Consider the following 23,277-nt stretch of genomic DNA (forward strand, 5'->3'; position numbering starts at 1 on the left):
ATAAATGTGAGCCTAAAGTGACGATCTAGACGATTTAGAAAAAATCATGAAATGTAGCATGAGATAATAATTCATGACCCCTGGAAAAATTGAAAAGACAGATTCTAGAGGAAAAAAAAATATATAAAAAGAGTACGACAGAATTAATGAATAATTAGTCAGCAAAATGGTGCATCTGTATTCAATATCCAAACGTGGAACTCTTCTTAAACGTTAGTCATATTTCTAGTCAAAATAAAAGCACTCCCCAAAATTGGCTTATCTTGCCAAATATGAAATGCCAAATACAGTCATTCAACATAATGAAGGTAGAAAAGTAGCAAAATTAATTATATTGTGTCCAAAAACGAAAAAAACAAGAAAGAAATTGCATCTCATATTCCCATCATTTTCATAATAACAACTTGATGTAGTTCATACAGCTTTACTTTTGTTATGTGTGTTATTTTTAGATTGCAGAGGATAGGCAGAGAAGTATTGTAAGCCACAGAGATTTATTATTACTTCGTACAATACTTAGGTAAGGCTTTTAATGCTGTTGTCATTACTAGATTTTAAATGTGATTATGAAATCTTCGGCCTTGTTTGGTTGGAAGGAAAGTCTCTAGTCGGAAAACTATATTTCTCCGTTTCCTCTGTTTGGTTTGTAAAGGAGTGAATGATTTATTATCATCAAGGGGGAAAATAATTTTTTTTATAAGGACGGAATGTTACCTTCTCTTTTGCTTATTAGCTAGAGCGGACAAAGATAGAATTCCCATATCCATTGAAAAAAATAAATTTTCACCCCAATAATGAAGTTAAAAGTCTTTAAAAAGGACTTTAATCATATCATAGTGTCGAGTACCTGACCTAGGCAATAAGGCGAAATGAGTAGTCCATTTTAACATAGCCGTGTGAATAAAAGTATTTATTATTCTAAAGGACACAAGGTTTATGAATTTTTTACTCCTACCTTTGGTCTTTATTTCCATTATTTTGGTGACCAGTCACTTTCCTAGGAGAGTGCCTTTGATTTTTCTTGTAACTTAATTGACCTGCTGCCCTTTTACAAAGGCAATTCCATTGACTCCATCTTTCTTGGTTCCCCTCTTTGGCCTACCAACCTTATAATATATATATATTTTTTTTATGCTATATCCTAAAAGCTTAATGAAATGAAGCATTGTTATTACTCTTCATTTTGCTGTGTTTAATATCAGAAAATTCTCTGTTTTAACTTCTTTCATGGCTTTCAAAGTCATATTACATATTATAGTGATTTGTTTTGGGATGTTATTAACACCCACAATTTTTGCTCAAGATTCAAAGCAGTTCATATATCAAGGCTTCCAACAAGCCAAGCTTCATATTGATGGAGCTGCAACAGTCCAATCTAATGGATTGTTGCAGCTAACAAACTACACAAAACAGCTAACTGCTCATGCTTTTCATCCACAACCTCTAAATTTCTCTTCTTCGTCGTCTCTCTCGTTTTCTACCCATTATGTTTTTGCCATGTACCCTGAAATTCAAGCCATAAGTGGTCATGGAATTGTGTTTGTTCTGTCTCCTTCGACGAGCTTTCCCCATGGTGTTCCAGGCAAGTTTTTCGGTCTTTTTAATTCTTCATCAGATTTTAAGCCTTCAGATCATATATTTGCTGTGGAATTAGATACAATTCAGGATTATGAATTCAATGACATTGATAGTAACCATGCTGGAATTAATATCAATAGTCTGATATCAAATGCATCAGCTTCAGCAGCTTATTATTCTGATGCTGAAAAAGTTAATAAGAGTCTTAATCTTATAAGCGTGAAAAGAATGCAGGTTTGGATTGATTATAATCATACAAACATGTTAGTCCAGGTAACAATGGCTCCTATTGAAGTCCCTAAACCAAGTAGGCCTCTGTTATCATTACATGTCAATCTTTCTGAAGTTCTTACAGACACCATGTATGCTGGTTTCTCTTCATCTACTGGATCAGTGGCTAGTATTCACTATCTGCTTGGGTGGAGCTTTGCCCATGGCAGGGATGAGGCTCAAAGACTCGATTTATCAAAGCTTCCTCCGCTTCCTCGTTATGGAAGCCGAGGGAGGAAATTGAGTGTGGGTTCCATGGTCCTGCTGATTGTGATATCAGTGATTGTGGTAACAATTGGGTTAGTTTTTTATCTAGTAAGAAGGAAGAAATTCGAGGAAGTAATGGAAGATTGGGAGCAAGAATACCTTCTGCAGAGATTTTCGTTTAAGGATCTTTACAAAGCTACAAAGGGGTTTAAAGACAAGGAGCTATTGGGAGCTGGAGGTTTTGGGAAGGTTTATAAGGGGGTTTTAAGTTCACCCAAACTTGAAGTTGCTGTTAAGAGAGTCTCACATGGTTCAGGGCAAGGAATGAGAGAATTTGTAGCAGAAGTTGCTTGTATGGGGAGGTTAAGACACCGTAATTTGGTACAACTCCTTGGGTATTGTCGAAGGAAAGGAGAGTTGCTCTTAGTCTATGATTACATGCCTAATGGCAGTCTTGACAAGTATCTTTATGAGGATGAAAAACCAAGTCTTTCATGGAGTTCAAGGTTCAAGATCATTCGTGGTGTGGCTTCTGCACTTGTATACCTTCATGAAGAGTGGGAACAAGTCATTGTGCATCGAGATGTTAAGGCTAGTAACATTCTACTAGATGCTGACATGAATGCAAGGCTAGGTGACTTTGGACTAGCAAGATTATATGATCATGGTACCAATCCTCAGACTACTCATGTTGTTGGAACTGTTGGATATCTTGCACCCGAGCTCACTAGAAAAGGAAAGGCAACTACTAGCACTGATGTGTTTTCATTTGGGGTGTTTATCCTTGAAGTTGCTTGTGGAAGGAGTCCTATTAGCCTTCAAGGTCCAAACGAAGAAACGTATTTGATTGATTGGGTGTATGAATGCTGGAAGAAAGGGGCGATTGTTGAGGCAAGTGATCCTAAATTAGGAGGGAATTATGTTGTGGAAGAATTGGAACTAGTTTTGAAGCTAGGCATGGTTTGCTGTTATCCAAAGCCTGAAGGAAGACCTAACATGAGGCAAGTTATGCAGTTTCTGAATGGAGATAACGCTTTGCCTGAGATGGTTCCTTTTGATACTAAAGCTGCTCAATCTACATTCAACAATCAAACTTTGGGTTCGTTTCCCACATCTTCTGAAGGCAACTCTGCCAACATTTCATATAGCAGTGAATCCATACTACATGTCGGTCGTTAGATTAGTTCATATTGTATGGTCACAAGCTCATAACCAACCCTGCTTCTGCAAGGTTTTGTAATGTAGTTTCTGATATTCAAAGTAATTTTCCAGGGAATTTTCTCAGGCCACCTTTTTGTTATAATGTTTCAAGTTGGCCTGATGAACAGAACAACTCTTGTATTGAAGGTCATCGTGTAATTATCATTTCTATCTTGTGAATTTGCTGAATGAAAGCTCCCATGTACAAATTTTTCATAGAATATTCCGAGGCTAATTTTACTTGAGCGTCTCAAGTTGGCCTGATTTACTTTGGTCATTGAGAACAAGTTAAGTTCTCTGTGTACGAATAACCCCTTAGTAAAATCGCTGTCTGAAAGCCCTCGGGTACAGTAGATTTTTCGAATATTTTTCTTTGATACCTTGCTTATAATGTTTCAAGTTTGTCTAATCTTCAATAATAAGTTGAAAGCGATTTGTGTTTGAATGTGAAATGATCATATATGTCTTAGTGAAACCGATGTCTGAAAGCGCTAGAGTCAAGAACATCAGAAATTCTTCTTACCTTTTCTGAATTAATGCTGCTTAGAAAATGTAGTTTACTGATTAATTTCTATTGCAGAACTAATCAGCATAATTTGTTGGGTCCTATAATCCTTTGATTAATATTTTTGTCACAAGATTTATTATATTAATAGGGTAGGTAATTCTTATAAACCCATGCAATTCTTTTTTTAATCTGTTATATATATTTTCCAAAGACTTGATTACAATGTTCAAAGGAAATTTCCAAGTTGTACTTCAGTCTCAAATAATCAAAGACATGTCTGAACTGTGGAAAGAGTCAATTGTTGATGATTTGGTGCTCACTTTAGAATATTATAATTATCAGTCATCTTTCCATTACTTTATTAGGTAGTTTAAAAGTCAAAAACTTTGAATTTTGGATGGATTTTCTTTAATCTTCTAGACATACACCAAACATAATTAAAATTTTGAAGAGTGTTCTGATGATTGATTTATTTAAGAATATTAACTCCTGTGTTATTCATATAATCTTGAACATCATATACAAATTGTATTAAAATTCTAAGTCAGTATTTTGAGATATCTTGAGATGTTAATAATTTGGAGACGTAATATGCTGATATATTAGTTTGTCAGTCATACTTTCACTAGTCTACCTAAATTGAACTTTCAAATCCAATAAGAGGGAGGATTAGGGGTGGTCAGTGGTCCGGGCTGGAGAATAGGGACACGTGACAACTGACCGGCATATGAAGCTAGAGGGAGGGGTGGGGGGAGCCAACCCTCTCACTTAGTAGATTAGTCTGAGCCGGTCCCACCAGGCCACCATGGCCCGGTAGCTAAGCTGGGCGAGTTGGATCGATCTAACCCGTCCCACTGGCCATCTATCTCTATAGGACTATTGTTACATCACTTAGGCATCACATTTCCTTGAGTAATGATAATTTGACTTCAGTGATTTTGATCCACCCATTGTAGACTTGTACGTGATAAACATCAAGTTTTAATACTCTTTTCAAACTTGCTATTTTCTGGAAGTTGAAATTTCTTGTTGAATTGATCCAACTGCTCAATATTTTATACAAAAATTAAGAAGGCACAATTCTTTGACTTCTGAAGTAAATCACAAGCAGTCAAGCTGCAATTTCTACAAGTATGTTTACCTCGGTTTTTCGTGATCATAAAGTAAATCAGTGATTTTATTTAATCATAAAGTAGCTCATTTGTTCTTAAGTTACAAAACTACAATCCTATGATTCACTTCTGTTCTATGTCTAATGTCTATATCTTTCAGAAAACAGAATCTTATAGTTCTTTTCTTACTTTCCACAATATCTGCCTTTTCTGAACAACAAAACCAGTTTATTTATCATGGTTTTACAGAAGCAGGCCTTCATCTCGACGGCCTTGCACATATCCATCCTAATGGCCTACTGCAACTGACCAACACCACAAAGCTGCAGAAGGGTCATGCTTTCTATAAAACCCTTCTGAAATTGGACACAAATGTTTCTTTTTCTACTTCATTTGTGTTTGCTATATACCGAGAATTGGACATACCACATAGCGGGCATGGGATCGCCTTTGTCATCTCACCATCCATGGATTTCAGCCACACTGTTCCAGCTGAATACTTGGGGCTTTTTAATGCTTCAAACAATGGTTCTCCTGAAAATCATGTATTTGCAGTGGAGTTAGATACAGTTCAGAATGCACTTTTTGAAGATATTGACGCCAACCATGTTGGAATCGATGTTAATGGTCTGAAATCTGTAGGTGCAGCTTCTGCAATGTACTTTTCTGAAAAAGAAAGGAAGAATAAGAGCTTGCAGCTTACAAGTGGAAAGCCGATGCAAGTATGGATAGATTATGATGCTCTGAAGATGTTAGTGAGTGTGAAATTGGCTCCTATTGAAGAACCAAAGCCAAATCATTCTCTCTTGTCAACTCGTATTGATCTCTCTAAGGTTATAGTGAATCCAGTATACATCGGGTTTTCTTCATCTACTGGATTATCGACTAATACACACTACATCCTAGGATGGAGTTGGAATCAAAGTGGCCTAGCTCAAAGCTTAGACCCTTCTAAGCTTCCTTCACTTCCCCGACTAAAATATCCAAGAAAGAAATTAAGTCTTGTTGTTGTAGTTCCTCTAGTTGTGTTGATAGTATTTTTCATCAGTATTTTCCTTGTTGCTTATGTGATCGTAAGAAGGAAGAAGTATGAAGAATTGCACGAGGTATGGGAGTCGGAGTATTCTGTAAACAGATTCTTGTACAAGGATCTATACAGAGCGACAAAAGGGTTTAAAGAAAGTGAGCTTCTAGGTTGGGGAGGTTTTGGAAAGGTTTACAAAGGTACATTACCTCATTCCAATAGCCAAGTAGCAGTTAAAAGAGTCTCACATGATTCAAAACAAGGCTTGAGAGAATTTGTGGCTGAAATTGCCAGCATGAGAAGGCTAAGGCATAGAAACTTGGTACAACTCCTCGGTTATTGTCGGAGAAAGGGTGAGCTTCTTTTAGTGTATGATTACATGCCTAATGGAAGCCTTGACAAGTTTCTCTTCAGTGACGAGAAACCAAACATTTCCTGGCATCAGAGAATCAAAATCATCAAAGGTGTGGCATCTGCCTTGCTATACCTGCATGAAGAGTGGGAACAAGTTGTTCTTCACAGAGATGTAAAAGCAAGCAATGTTCTTTTGGATGCTAACATGAATGCTCGTCTAGGTGACTTTGGTCTTTCGAGATTATATGATCATGACACCGGCCCAAGAACTACCCGTGTGGTTGGAACAATCGGATACATTGCACCAGAGCTAACCATCACAGGAAGACCAACTACTAGTACCGATGTTTTTGGTTTTGGAATGTTTATGCTTGAAGTGGTTTGCGGAAGGAGGCCAATATCCCCACACTCCCTTGAAGAAGAGAATTTGGTGGATTGGCTGCTCCAGTGCTGGGAAAATGGAGAAATTCTTAAGACAATCGATCCTAGGCTGGAGGTTAACTACATTTCTGAAGAAACCGAGCTCATTTTGAGGTTAGGATTGATGTGTTGCCATAACAATCCTCAAGAGAGGCCTAGCATGAGGCAAGTAATGCAACTTTTGGATGACAGAAACAGAAAATCCTCTAAAAAGTCTTACACAGAGTCTTGTGAACCATCAAGTCCATTTCAACAAACACCAGACTCTGCATCAGTGTGTTCTGTTTCTAGTTCTGATTCAATCCTATCTCATGGTCGTTGAATCATACGATGCGCGTATGCTTCACTTGTTATAGTGTTATACATAGTTCACATAATGACTTAACATTTCATTGTAAATTTTTTTGATCAACATGTAGGTGTGAATACAAGTCATGTTAGAGCTTCTCTGATTCTTAATTTGCATTCTAGTTTTTTTAACTTTTTACTGATGGCATCAAGATTTCATGCCTAATAGTTATTTAATATGACTCTTAAAAGATGAATGGAAATTTAAAACAAATAATTATGAAGAAGAAGAAAAACATTGCCCAAATTTAGCTGAATGGTAACTTTTTAAAAAAGGGAAGAAAGACAATTTGATGAATTTTCTAGCAAAGGCATCTACCTTGTTGAATTTTCTTACATACTTTTCAGCTGCCCTTATTAATAGTACTTAGAAATTATCATCAAGTTAAGTAATCGACGTAAATGGAGCATAGTACATAATATTGTCACGTATACAGGACTTAAATATCATAGGCCATCCAGGTCACTATATAAGCGACTTGACACCAGGATAACGTACAAACGGGGTCATAATCCATTACTAAGCTTTAAATCAGGCATTTAGTGCTAAGGAGAAAGATCAAGCACCATACATAGAGAGTAAAAGTGTAGTAGTTTGAAGGAATTACGACGAAATTTGTGTGCAATTTCACTCCATGATAGTATGAGTGTGAACGAGAATTTATTGAATAATAAAAACAAAATTGAATGAATGTGTTTAAAAGGAGCTGCATTCCCTTGAACATGAAATACTCATCAACATTTCAACATAACATTACCTTTGAAAACTAATTGAACAAACCAATAATATTAATTAAGGCAATTAATGCAAGTTTTGGCTGACAGGAAGGTAACAGCAGTGGTTCTAATTAAGGAAACTTACAGTGTCTTGTAAACCACCAACTCAAAATCCACCATCACCTAACCCTGCATCTGCTAGTTTTGTAGCATGATTCAATCCTCGTGCACGGTTGTCATTTTCATTTCAATTAAGTGGAATATTGAATAGGGCATATACACATCTATTTCAGACAGCCAAGTAAACGTAATTTCTGGTCTCTAATATCATAGTACATCTAAACGACTTTTCAAAAGACTTATCACTTTATTCCAAAAATAATTATGAGACATTTTGTATCACTCGTTTGAATTTATCCTAATCTACTTTGATCTACACATAAGACATTTAATGCAAAGGAAAAAAGATAAACTATTCTTGAATATATACATTTTATGCCTCTAATGGCTATTGTTCCTGAATCCTGAATACCTCCACTAATTAGTAACAATGATTCTTATACTTGTTATTGTACTAGCTGTACATACCTTTGCACAAGGTGAAACACAGTTCATCTACAATGGTTTCCAAGGATCCATCAATAAACTTCATGTTGATGGAATCGCGAGTATCCTCCCAAACGGTCTTCTCCAAATGTCAAACCATACACCTGTTAGTCGTTCCCATGCTTTCTACCCACATCCCGTGATCTTTAAACCAAAACATTTATCATTCTCTACCACTTTTGTTTTTGCAATGTTTCCTCAAGTTGAAAATATTTCAGGCCATGGAATCGTTTTTGTTATTAGTCCTACCACAAATTTCCAACATACTCTCCCAGCTGCATACCTAGGACTCTTCAATAGTTCTACCAACAATGGAAATTCTTCTAATCATATAGTTGCTGTAGAATTAGACACAGTCAAAAATCCTGATATGGAAGACATTGATGGCAACCATGTTGGGATTGATGTCAACAGCCTCATATCTGTTGATGCTGCTTCAGCAGCATACTACTCTGACAAAGAAAGGTCGAACAAAACACTGCTGCTAAATAGTGGGAAGCCAATGCAAATTTGGATAGACTACGATGAGATTGAGATGTTATTGAATGTAACATTAGCTCCATTTAGAGATCCAAAGCCTAGCAAGTGTTTACTGTCTAAGCACCTTGATCTTTCTGCCATACTACTACATTCCATGCATCTCGGTTTCACTTCTGCTACGGGACTTTTATCAAATAGTCATTACATATTGGGATGGAGCTGGAATCAAAGTGGGAAAGCGGAAGATTTAGACCCTTCTAAGCTTCCATCACTTCCACAAGCCAAACATCAAAAGCAAATCCTAAAAAAACTTGTATTTTTAGTTCTACTTATTGTAGTTTTACTATTGTTACTAATGATTGCTGCAGCTGTTTGGTTTTTATGGAGGAAGAAGTATGAAGAATTGGTTGAACCTTGGGAAAAGGAATACACTACTCATAGATATACATTCAAAGATCTCCATGTAGCAACAAAAGGTTTTAATAAATCAGAGCTTCTTGGAATTGGCGGTTTTGGGAAGGTTTACAAGGGTAAACTACCTTCTATAAGTCACCAGGTTGCTGTGAAACGAGTATCCCATGAATCGAAACAAGGGATGAAAGAATTTGTTGCGGAGATTTCTTGTATGAGAAGGCTAAGTCATAGAAACCTGGTTCCGCTCCTAGGTTACTGCAGAAGAAAAGGGGAGCTTCTTTTGGTCTACGAGTATATGCCTAATGGTAGCCTTGACAAGTTCCTCTTTGGAAAAGATGAACTAAATTTATGTTGGTCCTCAAGATTTAAAATCATTAAAGGGGTGGCATCAGCCCTTTTATACCTCCATGAGGAGTGGGAACAAGTTGTCCTTCACCGAGATGTGAAAGCAAGTAATGTCCTGTTAGATGCTGAGATGAATGCAAAATTGGGAGATTTTGGTCTGGCCAGACTCTATGATCATACAATTGATCCTCGAACCACTCATGTGGTAGGTACCATTGGATACATTGCTCCCGAAGTCAGCAGAACGCAGAAACCAACCACCAGTTCTGATGTTTATGCTTTCGGAATGTTCTTACTTGAGGTGGGTTGTGGGAGGAGGCCAATGGGCAAGCAGTCTGATGATGTTGCAGAGGATTTCCTCAGTGACATGGTTTATGATTGTTGGAGAAAGGGGGAAATTCTTCTGGCAAGTGATCCTGCAGTGGAAGGTGATTATCAGGAAAATGAAATGGAACTTGTATTGAAGTTAGGCCTTCTCTGTTTGCATCCTAAGTCAGAAGAAAGACCAACTATGAGGCAAGCAGTACAGTTTCTTAATGGAAGTGCAACTTTGCCTGAAATACCGTCTGACTACGAAACTGTTAGTGGCATTTTCTTTGGTGAGGTTTGGGGGAAATCAGTTTCATTTCCATCATTTCCATCGTCATCTGGAACTATCTCTCACGGAAACATGTCTAGTACAAATTCAGTCCTTCAATATGGCCGTTGAATGATTTTTTTTTTTTTTTTAGTGTTTTAGCTGTTAGAGTACTAGGTCGGATATTGAGTTAGTCTACCTTAGCTTTAAGATAAATTGATCTACTTGCAGTACACTTGAGTAAATCAAACGTGCAATGTAAGAATGTTGAACCATGTCTTATTACATGCTATTCTTCAGAAATTGGTTTTCTTTCCTTCATTCAACAGCCTTCTGTGTATGCAAAATTCCAATATTTTTTTTTCATGATTTTACCACGAAAACCTTTCTTGTGCTCTATAGTCTAGACCGTAATCATACAGGGTCAAAAGATTGCTCAAGGTCCCTCAAGGGGAAGAAGCTGTTAGATATACCCTAGAATACTTAGAATCTCCATTCTCCTACTATATTGAGGTCATTATTTGCATATCTAATACTATCAGTTTCCTTCCAAAATCAACAAACTTCAGAAACAGCAAATTTCCTAATCAGAACAGACTACAAGGGAATCTGAAACAAGTATTCTTTAGAAAGGATATATCAGCACTAAAACTCCAGAGGCATCAGATGCAGTAAATTTCTTTGTAAAAGCAGAAACAAAAATTATTAAAGTTGAGGAATAAATGCTGAATAGAGCATATATAGTACAAAAAATACTTATTACCAAAATATACATATAACGGTCTTCATCAATATGATATGACATCCATGTGACTTTTCAAAGACTTGAGTCACTTAACTCCAGAGTAATGTGAGACTTGGTTCATAATCCAATGATGAGTTACAAAACATGTTTTTTGCAAAGATAAAAGGACCAAGTAACCTAGAATAATCAATAATCTTAACATAGTAAACGAGTAATAATTTGAAGCCAAGGAACGGCGATAAATTTAGATGGTAGAACAAGAGGCTAACGAAAATTAAGGTGTAAATATGAAAACTGGCTACTTCTTGGAAAAATAAAAATATAAATTTTAGCCATACCATGCTAAATACAGAATAACATGTAAATTTGATATCCGAAATTAATTATCACATTCTTCTCACTCACAAAAAAAAAAAAAAAATAGCGATAAGATATCCACATCTTTTGATACTCATCCCCTACTTTTTTTCTATATGACTTAGTATCGAATCGCATCTCTGATATGCACCATATGTTTCATTCTCCTTCTTCTTTCATGCATGGTCCTCCTTCCCCTGCCTTTTCCCTATTTTTCCAAGAGCTTTCCTGACGGAGTCCAATATGGCGTGCTCTGCTAGAAACAATTTTCAGCTCATAGTAGATTCAATGACCCTACTATTGTACTAGGAAAACTATTCTATTGTGACAAAAGCCACATTGCTTTCAATTCTCTTTGCCTAAACTACAGTTGTATTACTCTGCTTCACTTATTCATTCCTCATAATCAATTATTGTCCTAACATAGTAGCCCCATAAATAGATTAGTAAGCGAACACTACAAAATTTCAATCTTATTGGCTATTGTTCCTGAATCCAGACTAATTTCAGGCTACCCAAATAGCAATAATGAGCTTTATAATTGCTCTTGTATTTCTATTATTTGTACATGCATTTGCTCAAAATGAAACACAGTTTATCTACAATGGTTTTAAAGGATCTACCAATAAACTTCATGTTGATGGTGTCGCGACTATTCTCCCTAATGGTCTTCTCCGAATGACAAACTATACAGCCCACAATATTTCCCATGCTTTCTATCCACACCCTGTGATCTTTAAACCAAATCATACATCATTCTCCACCACTTTTGTTTTTGCAATGTATCCTCTTATAGTAAATCATGGTGGCCATGGAATCGCCTTTGTTATAAGTCCAACCACAGATTTCCGACATGCTAAACCAGCCTCATATCTAGGACTCTTCAATGCTTCTACAACCAGCCAATCTTCCAAGGATTTTACCAACCAGTCTTTAAACCATATATTTGCCATAGAGCTAGACACTTTCAGAAATGTTAAATTTAATGATATTAATGACAACCATGTAGGAATTGATATTAATAGTCTGAAGTCTAAAGATGCAGCTCCAGCATCATACTATTCTGACAAAGAAGGGGTGAACAAATCATTACGGCTAAATGATGGAAAACCAATGACAATTTGGATCGACTATGATGAGGTAGATATGATTATTAATGTTACATTAGCTCCACTTGGTCACTCTAAGCCTAGCAAGCATCTCTTAGCTAAGCGCTTCAATCTGTCTACCGTATTCCTTGATTCTATGTACGTTGGCTTCTCTTCTTCTACCAGCCTATCCGCGAATAGTCACTACATACTAGGATGGAGCTGGAATCAAAGTGGGAAAGCACAAGATTTAGACCCTTCCAAGCTTCCATCACTTTCACAAATCAAGCATCGAAAACTAAAGCTAAGTTTAAGCCAGCTGATTTTTGTGGTTCTGCTGAGTGTAGTTTTACTGTTGTTGTTATTGATTGCTGGAGCAGTTTGGTTTGTATGGAGGAAGAAGTATGAAGAGTTACTTGAACCATGGGAAAAAGAATTTTTCCCGCATAGATTTCCATACAGGGATCTTTATGCAGCAACTAAGGGTTTTAGAAACTCTGAGCTTCTTGGAGTGGGAGGATTTGGGAAGGTCTACAAAGGTGTATTGCCTTATACAGGTGACCAGGTGGCTGTGAAACGAGTCTCCCATGAATCAAAACAAGGAATGAAAGAATTTGTTGCGGAGATCTCTAGTATGAGAAGGCTAAGGCACAGAAACTTGGTACAGCTCCTAGGTTATTGCCGAAGAAAAGGGGAGCTTCTTTTGATCTATGATTACATGCCTAACGGAAGCCTTGATAAATTCCTCTTTGACCAAGTTGAGAGATCAAGTTTGTGTTGGTCCTCAAGATTCCAGATCATTAAAGGGGTGGCATCAGCCCTTTTATATCTGCATGAGGAGTGGGAACAAGTTGTCCTTCACCGTGATGTGAAGGCAAGTAATGTCCTATTAGATGCTCACATGAATGCAAGGTTGGGTGATTTTGGTCTTGCTAGACTTTACGATCATAACATTGATCCTCGGACCACCCATGTTGTGGGAACCATCGGCTACATTGCCCCAGAGGTGAGTAAAACGCAGAAACCTACCACCAACACCGATGTTTTTTCTTATGGAATGTTCTTGCTTGAGGTGTGTTGTGGGAGGAGGCCAAATGACAAGCAGTCTGACATTGAGGTAGAGGAATTCCTCAGTGACTGGGTTTGTGATTGTTGGAAAAAGGGAGAGATTCTCAAGACTGCTGATCCCAAAATGAAAGGGGACTATCAAGAAGAGGAAATAGAACTGGTCTTGAAGTTAGGCCTTCTGTGTTTGCATCCTAAGCCAGAAGAAAGGCCTAATATGAGGCAAGTAGTTCAGTTTCTGAATGGGGGCGCCACTTTGCCTGATATACCATCTGAGTATGATATTGAAGGCCGCTGTTTCATTGGGGAGGGTTGGGTAGCATCAGGTTCATTAGCATCATCATTCCCATCGTCGTCAGGAACTGTTTCTTCTAGTGTTATGCCTAGCACAAATTCAGTCCTCCAATATGGCCGCTGAATCACTAATTTCTTAGTCAGATATTGTGATATTCTACCTCATGTGCTTGAAACAGATTATGTAGATCTAATGTGCAATGTAAAACGTTAGATTATGTCTTATTATGAGTTCTTTTTAGTCTTTCGTTTTCTTTCCTGCATTCAACGACCTTCTGAATCTACACAACTCTAAATTTGTTAACTACAACCTGCAAGAACGACATGAAATCCTTTTTTGTGAACTATACTTGTAATCCTAAAGGTTGAATTGCTTTCTCAAACTCCCTCATGGTAGATAAGCTGTTAACTATATAACTTGGAATACCTAGGCACACAGCATCTAATATTTTTCAAGGAAACACCACAACATCTAATTGACATATCTAATCCGCTTAAAAATAGCCACTTTCTTTACCAGAACAAACTAACAGGAAATGTGACTGACAATAAAGAGGCATCAGGTGCAGTAAAAAATGTTGCAGTCGAAGTATCCGTACATAAGTAAATAGAATGATGAAATCAGTAAAGCGGCAGAAGAATGAAGTTAAAAGTTTTGACATACCCTGTAAGATATGCTGCCCAGTAACCCCAGTTATTTGATCTCATCTGTAACAGAGATGGTAAAGAGTCAAAATAAACATAAAAATGGGCATTGGTTTGAAAATTTAGGCACAAACATGAATTCATTCAATGATCAGGTGAAATCAACTTAAATAATAATGACTATAAAATCCAATCAGAATTACTCTGTACTAATCAACAACAAATGTGACATGTTGGTGGGTCTTTGGTTCTTTTCCTTCTTACTAGATTGACAATTTCAGACATACAATTTCTTTTTCCTTTTTAATCTCACGTTAGTCATGACTGAAAGACAGCTCTATTTTTTTATGCAATGACTGAAAAAAGAATGGAAGACAAACGACGAACAAAATCTTTGCTTGGATTCCAGCTCCTAATCAGAAGCGTATGTTTTAAGCTGAATTTAGAAGATTATAATAGAAAATTAAAGGTATGTATAAAGGCATTCAATGAAAGACTAACCTGATAGATCATGTATTACTGTAGTACAGAATTATTTCATACAGCCTAGTCAATATACAAGTATATAATAATATACAGGTCTTCATTTCAATATAATAAGATGTCAATGTGACTTATCCAAGACTTCAGTCCCTTGACACCAGAGTAACGCGTGACTTGGTTACAGTTCACTGATGAGTTACAAATCATGTAATTAAAGCAAAGGAAAGGATCAAGTACCCTCCATAATTAAAATTCTTAACATAGTAAGCGTTTGATAATTTGAAGGAAAAACTATGAATATTTTGCCTAATGATAGTTAGAAAGAAGCAATGGACATTAAGGTCAGAGAAAATATGCAGCGAAACTTCATTACCATTCTTCCTCCCGTATGAAATAACATGTAAACATGAAATGTGATAACAATTTGCCTTAAGCAGTAACATGTAAATATGCAATGTAAAGATTTCAGCTCTGATAAGGAGTCTCAATCCATCCTACGGAGTATTGGACTCAATCTATCCGATATTAGTTGTCACTTTCTCTTGACTCGTCATAAGTCAAGATATGATTCTATAACTTCACAATAAAAATATTGCGTTTAAATCTATGATTTGAGTATTTTATCCTGTGGATCCCTCATCCCCCTCTTTCGCTATTGGACTTGGGATCAAGGGAGTCTAATTTCCGATATGCACCTAACCTTTCTTCTTCTTCCATGGTCCCCCTTCCCCTGCCTTCTCCCTAAATTTTCAAAAGATTTCTGTCTGCTGACCGTGTCCAATATGGTGCTCTCAAATGGAAACAATAGCTCGTAGTAGTTAAAAAGCATAATACTAGTGGTGGTTTCATGGACCAACTATTTTACTAGGAAATCTATTATTTTGTGACAAAAGCTACATTGCTTTCAATTTTCTTTGGCTACAACTTGAGCGGTATGATTTTGCTTCACTTTTTTGTTTCATTAAAATAATTAGTCCAAACACAATCTCTCCCATAAATACTCTACTAAGATAACACTTCAAATTTCAATATTATTGGATATTGTTCCTGAATCCTCACTCTAGGCCACCCAATTAATTAGCAAAAATGAGCTTGATTATGTTTGCTCTTATATTTCTTTTAGTTGTACATGCATTTGCTCAAAATGAAACACAGTTCATCTACAATGGTTTCAAAGAATCTACCAATAAACTTCATGTAGATGGTGTTGCAACTATTCTCCCTAATGGTCTTCTCCGAATGGCAAACTTTACAGCCCACAATACTTCCCACGCTTTCTATCCACACCCTGTGACCTTCAAACCAAATCATACATCATTCTCCACCACTTTTGTTTTTGCAATGTATCCTCTCGTAAATAAATCTGGCCATGGAATTGCCTTCGTTATAAATCCTACCACAGATTTCCATGGTCAACCATACTTAGGAATCTTCAATGCTTCTACCACCAACCAAACTTTGAGACATATATTCGCCATAGAGTTAGACACTATAAAAAATGATAAAGTTAATGATATTAATAATAACCATGTAGGAATTGATATTAACAGCCCAATATCTAAAGATGCTGCTCCAGCATCATACTATTCTGACAGAGAAGGGGTAAACAAATCGCTAAAGCTAAATAGTGGAAAACCGATGACAATTTGGATCGATTATGATGCAGTAGATATGATTGTTAATGTAAAACTAGCTCCACTTGGTCACCCTAAGCCTAGCAAGCATCTCTTAGCTAAGCGCTTCAATCTATCCACTTTATTCCTTGATTCTATGTATGTTGGCTTCTCTTCTTCTACAGGCCTGTTTACAAGTAGTCAATACATACTAGGATGGAGCTGGAATCAAAGTGGGAAAGCACAAGATTTAGACCCTTCCAAGTTTCCATCACTTCCACGAATCAAACCTCGAAAACCAAGCTCAAGCCAGCTGATCTTTGAAGTTCTGCTGAGTGTGTTATTACTATTGTTGTTATTGATTGCTGGAGCAGTTTGGTTTGCATGGAGGAAGAAGTATGAAGAGGTTCTGGAATCTTGGGAAAAAGAACATGCCCCACAAAGATTCTCATACAAGGATCTTTTTGCAGCAACTAAGGGTTTTAGAAACTCTGAGCTTCTTGGAGCTGGAGGATTCGGGAAGGTCTATAAAGGTGCATTGTCTTCTACAGGAGACCAAGTGGCAGTGAAACGAGTCTCCCATGATTCGAAACAAGGGATAAGAGAATTTGTTGCGGAGATCTATAGTATGAGAAGGCTAAGGCACAGAAACTTGGTACAGCTCCTAGGTTATTGCCGAAGAAAAGGGGAGCTTCTTTTGGTCTATGATTACATGCCTAACGGAAGCCTTGATAAATTCCTCTTTAACCAGGATGAGAGATCAAATTTGTGTTGGTCCTCAAGATTCAAGATCATTAAAGGGGTGGCATCAGCCCTTTTATACCTACATGAGGAGTGGGAGCAAGTTGTCCTTCACCGTGATGTGAAGGCAAGTAATGTCTTATTAGATTCTGACATGAATGCAAGGTTGGGTGATTTTGGTCTTGCTAGACTTTACGATCATAACCTTGATCCTCGGACCACTCATGTTGTGGGAACCATCGGCTACATGGCCCCAGAGGTGAGTAAAACGCTAAAACCTACCACCAACACTGATGTTTTTGCTTATGGAATGTTCTTGCTTGAGGTGAGTTGTGGGAGGAGGCCGGTTGGCAAGCAGTCTTACTATGAGGTAGAGGAATTTCTCAGTGACTGGGTTTGTGATTGTTGGAAGAAGGGAGAAATTCTCAAGACTGCTGATCCCAAATTGAAGGGGGACTATCCGGAAGAGGAAATAGAACTGGTCTTGAAGTTAGGCCTTCTGTGTTTGCATCCTAAGCCAGAAGAAAGGCCTAGAATGAGGCAAGTAGTTCAATTTCTTAATGGGAGTGTAGCTTTGCCTGATATACCATCTGAATATGATATTCAAAGCCGCAGTTTCTTTGGAGAGGGTTGGGTAGCATCGGGTTCATCAGAATTACCATTGCCATCATCATCTGATTTTGTCTCTTTTGGTGTCATGTCTAGCTCAAATTCAATCCTCTATTATGGCCGTTGAATCAATTATTTGAGAGTGCTGTTAGAGTACTTAGTCAGATGTTATACAATTTTCATGAATTAATGTGCTTGTAACACAGTATTTAGATCTGACGTGTAAGCGTAGTAGATCATGTCTTATATATTATGAGCTCGCTTAATTTTATTTCAGTGGTAATCTTTCCTACATTATCTAGCCTTCAAAGCATACAGAGTTCTAGTGTTTTTTTTTCCTAACATGATACCCCCACAAACACTTTCAATATGGAGAAATTTCCCACCTCAAACCATCCAAACACTATATTGAACTTCTTCTATCTGAAATTAGGTGTCACATTCTCTCAACTCATCGATAAATCATACATATTATGCCTCTTATGCTTCTTTTGTTATAATTTCATGCATAGTTTCCCTAGCAACCAATCCCATATATATACTTGTAATTAAACAGCATAATGCAAAGGCAGGCACAAGCATGAGTGCAACAAACGACAGTCAAATCATATTTCATCTAATAAACATCTATAACTAGTAGTCATGATAACAGATAATTAAGGGAAATAAGAGTGATATAGATAGAGGGATATATGTGAAAGCGTGTAAAAGATAAGGTTCTATGCCGTACCATGACAATCATCAGACATTTCCTTAATCTCCAGTGCTCATTGTATCACAGACTGCACCCTGTACACCCTGCATTAACCGGAAACCTGAATCAGACTTTTAAGACAGCAACCCTAGACTTGGGACAAGACTCTTCACTCTTAGTACACTACAGACTTAGTATAGTTAATACGTCATTAAATACAAAACAGAACACATACTCAACTTCCTTAGAAAAATCAACTATAGTGACAGTAAGAGTTGTGTGTGCCTATCTATTAATTTTAAGGACAGTAAGGCATCAGATGCAGTAAAAAATGTTGCACTGGAAGTATCCATTCATATTCTATTACTCCCTCCGTCCCCAAATGATAGTCCCTTATGAGCAAAAATCACGGGAATTAAGAAACTTAAATAAAAGTAGTAAAATTACATTGGAAATATAAATTTACATTGGGTATGTAAAATAGTAGAGAGAGAAAGTAATAAAAGTACATTGAAAAACAAAATTTACATTGAAAAGTTAAATTTGCACAAATATTGTTGCAATTGGAGAGAATTTTGATAAAAAATTGATATTAATGGTACTTGAAAAAAGCAAATGGAACTATCAATTTGGGACTAAAAATATGCCATAAGGGACTATCATTTGGGGACGGAGGGAGTATATACTAAAAATTTCCCATTAAGAGGAAGCCCCAGTTTCTCACCGTGAGAAACGAATTCGTTTCTCATGGGGGCATTTTTGTGAATAAATCAAAAACTTTTTCAACTTTATTCAACTGTGGAGCCCACAATATTGAAAAAGTTGTTGATTTATTCACGAAAATGCCATCATGAGAAACAAAATTTGTTTCTCACCATGAGAAACAGGGAATTTCCCATTAAAAAGAACATTTCGCAATTTATTATTAAAAATTTTTCCCTCCATACTTACCAACTTAAAATATTTCATTGCTAAATGGTAATAAGTTTTGTACTACGTATTTAAATTATGAATTACACTTTATATTAAATCTAAAATAAACTTCCTACTATGAATCAAATCGCCCATTATAACTATTACATGTTTAGTTATTTTCTCTAGCATTTTTTTTAACTTCATTCTTCAGTAAAGTGGCAGAAGAATGAAGTTAAAAGTTTTGACATGCATACCCAGTAGGATATATATAACTAGCAGTCTAGCATAGTCCAAGATATTAGGCTGCCCAGTAACTCCAGTGAGTAATCTCATCTCTGTTTCTGTAACAGAGATGGTAAAGAGTCAAAATAAACGCAAAAATCGGCATTGGTTTGACGATTTAGGCACAAACATAAAATCATTGAATGATAAGGCGAAATAAACTTTTTCCCTCCAAAAAAAAAAAAAAAAAAAAAGAGCTAAAATAAACTTTAAATATTATACATAATGACTATAAAATCCAATCAGAATTACTAATCAACAACAAATGTGAGTACATGACTACATGATGGTGGGTCTTTGGTTCTTTATTTTCTACTCACAGGATAGACAATTTCAGACATACAAATTTATTTTTTAAAAGTTCCACGTTAGTCATGACTGAAAGACTGCTCATTTTCTTTATGCAATGACTCTGAAAAAAGAATGGAAGACAAACGACGAACAAAATCTTTGCCCGGATTGTAGCTCCTAATCAGCAGCGTATGTTTTAAGCTGAATTTAGATGATTATGAAAGAAAAATAAAGGTATTCAATGAAAGACTACAGGTTGAATATATCATGTATTATTGTAGTACAGAATAATTTCATACAGCCTAGTCAATATATATAATAATATTAATATACAGGTCTTCATTTCAATATGATAAGATATCAATGTGACTTTTCCAAGACTTCAGTAACGCGAGACTTGGATTACAGTACACTGATGAGTTACAAATCATGTATTTAGAGCAAATGAAAGAGATCAAGTACCCTACATCATAAAAAATATTAACATAATAAGCGTTTGATAATTTGAAGGAAAAACGATGTTCATTATCTTGGACATACAAAATTCATTACCATTCCTCCCGTTTGGAATAACATGTAAATATGCAATGTGAAAATTCCAGCTCTGATATGGAGCAAATTTCCCGCCTTAAACCATCCAAACACTTATACAGAGTATTGGACTCGTTATATCCAAAATTAGTTGTCACTTTCTCTTGACTCGTCATAAGTCAAGATATGATTCATTATATTGCGTTTAAATCTATGATTTGAATATCTTACCCCGTGGATCCCTCGGCCTCTTTTGCTATTGGACTAGGGATCAAGGGAGTCTAATTCCCGATATGCACCTAACCTTTCTTCTTCTTCCATGGTCCCCCTTCCCCTGCCTTTCTGCCTGCTGACCGTGTCTAATATGGTGCTCTCAAATGGAAACAATAGCTTGTAGTAGTTAAAAAGCATAATACTTGTAATCGTTTAATGGACCAATTAGGCAATTACTTCACCAAAAAATCTATTAATTTGTGATAAAAGCTTCAATTTTCTTTGGCTAAAATTTGAGCAGTATCATTTTGCTTCACTTTTTAGTTTCTTTAAAATAATTAGTCCTAACACAATCCCTTCAATACTCAACTAAGATAGTAACACTTTAAACTTCAATATATTCGCTATTATTCCTGAATCCTAACTCACTCTAGGCCACCCAATTAATTAGCAAAAATGAGCTTGATTATATTTGCTCTTATATTTCTATTAGTTGTACATGCATTTGCACAAAATGAAACACAGTTCATCTACAATGGTTTCAAAGGATCTACCAATAAACTCCATGTTGATGGTGTTGCGACTATTCTTCCTAAAGGTCTTCTCCGAATGACAAACAATACAGCCAAAAATGTATCTCATGCTTTCTATCCACACCCAGTGAAATTCAAACCAAATCATATATCATTCTCCACCACTTTTGCTTTTGCAATGTATTCTGGTGTAGCAAATCATTCCGGACAAGGATTCGCCTTTATTATAAGTCCAACCACAAATTTCCGACATGCTCAACCAGCCCCATACCTAGGAATCTTAGATGCTTCTAGCACCGGCCTATCTTTCAAGGATTATACCAACCAATCTTTGAACCATACATTCGCCATTGAGTTAGACACTTTTAAAAATGCTGAAGTTAATGATATCAATGACAACCATGTAGGAATTGATATTAATAGCCTGATATCTAAGGAAGCTGCTCCAGCATCATACTTTTCTGATAAAGAAGGGGTGAACAAATCTCTACGGCTAAGTAGTGGGAAAGCGATGACAATTTGGATCGACTATGACGAGATAGATATGATCGTTAATGTAACATTAGCTCCACTTGGTCAACCGAAGCCTAGCAAACATCTCTTAGCTAAGCGCTTCAATCTTTCCTCCATATTTCTTGATTCTATGTATATTGGCTTCTCTTCTTCTAGCGGCCTGGTTTCAAATAGTCACTACATACTAGGATGGAGCTGGAACCAAAGTGGGAAAGCACAAGATTTAGACCCTTCCAAGCTTCCATCACTTCCACGAATCAAACAGCTAAGCTCAACCCAGCTGATTATTGTAGTTCTACTGAGTGTGTTTTTACTATTGTTGTTATTGATTGCTGGAGCAGTTTGGTTTCTATGGAGGAAAAAGTATGAAGAGGTTCTTGAACCATGGGAAAAAGAGCATGCGCCACAAAGATTCTCATACAAGGATCTTTACGCAGCAACTAGGGGGTTTAGAAACTCTGAGCTTCTTGGAGTGGGAGGATTTGGAAAGGTCTACAAAGGTGTGTTGTCTTCTACAGGTGACCAAGTGGCTGTGAAACGAGTGTCCCATGATTCAAAACAAGGGATAAGAGAATTTGTTGCGGAGATCTCTAGTATGAGAAGGCTAAGGCATCGAAACTTGGTACAGCTCCTAGGTTATTGTCGAAGAAAAGGGGAGCTTCTTTTGGTCTATGATTACATGCCTAACGGGAGCCTTGATAAATTCCTCTTTGACCAGGTTGAGAGATCAAGTTTGTGTTGGTCCTCAAGATTCAAGATCATAAAAGGGGTGGCATCAGCCCTTTTATACCTACATGAGGAGTGGGAACAAGTTGTCCTTCACCGTGATGTGAAGGCAAGTAATGTCCTATTAGATGCTGACATGAATGCAAGGTTGGGTGATTTTGGTCTTGCTAGACTTTACGATCATAACCTTGATCCTCGGACCACTCATGTTGTGGGAACCATCGGCTACATGGCCCCAGAGGTGAGTAAAACGCTAAAACCTACCACCAACACCGATGTTTTTGCTTATGGAATGTTCTTGCTTGAGGTGAGTTGTGGGAGGAGGCCGGTTGGCAAGCAGTCTGACTATGAGGTAGAGGAATTTCTCAGTGATTGGGTTTGTGATTGTTGGAAGAAAGGAGATATTCTCAAGACTACTGATCCCAAAATGAAGGGGGACTATCAGGAAGAGGAAGTAGAACTGGTTTTGAAGTTAGGCCTTCTATGTTTGAACCCTAAGCCAGAAGAAAGGCCTAGAATGAGGCAAGTAGTTCAATTGCTTAATGGGAGTGTATCTTTGCCTGATATACCATCTGAATATGATATTCAAAGCCGCAGTTTCTTTGGAGAGTGTTGGGTAGCATCGGGTTCATCACCATTACCATTGCCATCATCGTCTGATTTTGTCTCTTTTGGTGTCATGTCTAGCTCAAATTCAATCCTCCATTATGGCCGTTGAATCAATTAATTGAGAGTGCACTTAGTCAGATATTATCTTTTTCATAAATTAATGTTCTTGT

General features: G+C 36.9%; 6 pseudogenes; all 6 read left to right on the forward strand.

Moving 5' to 3' along the window:
• Positions 1–1,148: 1,148 nt before the first annotated feature.
• On the forward strand, positions 1,149–3,503 carry LOC145617246 (L-type lectin-domain containing receptor kinase IV.2 pseudogene; annotated as a pseudogene).
• A 1,219-nt stretch (positions 3,504–4,722) lies between these two features.
• LOC145617817 (L-type lectin-domain containing receptor kinase IV.2 pseudogene) lies at positions 4,723–7,126 on the forward strand (annotated as a pseudogene).
• Positions 7,127–8,190: 1,064 nt separating this feature from the next.
• On the forward strand, positions 8,191–10,481 carry LOC145617465 (L-type lectin-domain containing receptor kinase IV.1 pseudogene; annotated as a pseudogene).
• Positions 10,482–11,615: 1,134 nt separating this feature from the next.
• LOC145617356 (L-type lectin-domain containing receptor kinase IV.1 pseudogene) lies at positions 11,616–13,994 on the forward strand (annotated as a pseudogene).
• A 1,929-nt stretch (positions 13,995–15,923) lies between these two features.
• On the forward strand, positions 15,924–17,927 carry LOC145618563 (L-type lectin-domain containing receptor kinase IV.1 pseudogene; annotated as a pseudogene).
• Positions 17,928–21,182: 3,255 nt separating this feature from the next.
• Positions 21,183–23,225, forward strand: LOC145618439 (L-type lectin-domain containing receptor kinase IV.1 pseudogene; annotated as a pseudogene).
• Positions 23,226–23,277: the final 52 nt, after the last annotated feature.

Source organism: Chenopodium album, chromosome 26, assembly GCF_948465745.1.
Source record: "Chenopodium album chromosome 26, dcCheAlbu1.1, whole genome shotgun sequence".
NCBI lineage: Eukaryota > Viridiplantae > Streptophyta > Magnoliopsida > Caryophyllales > Amaranthaceae > Chenopodium > Chenopodium album.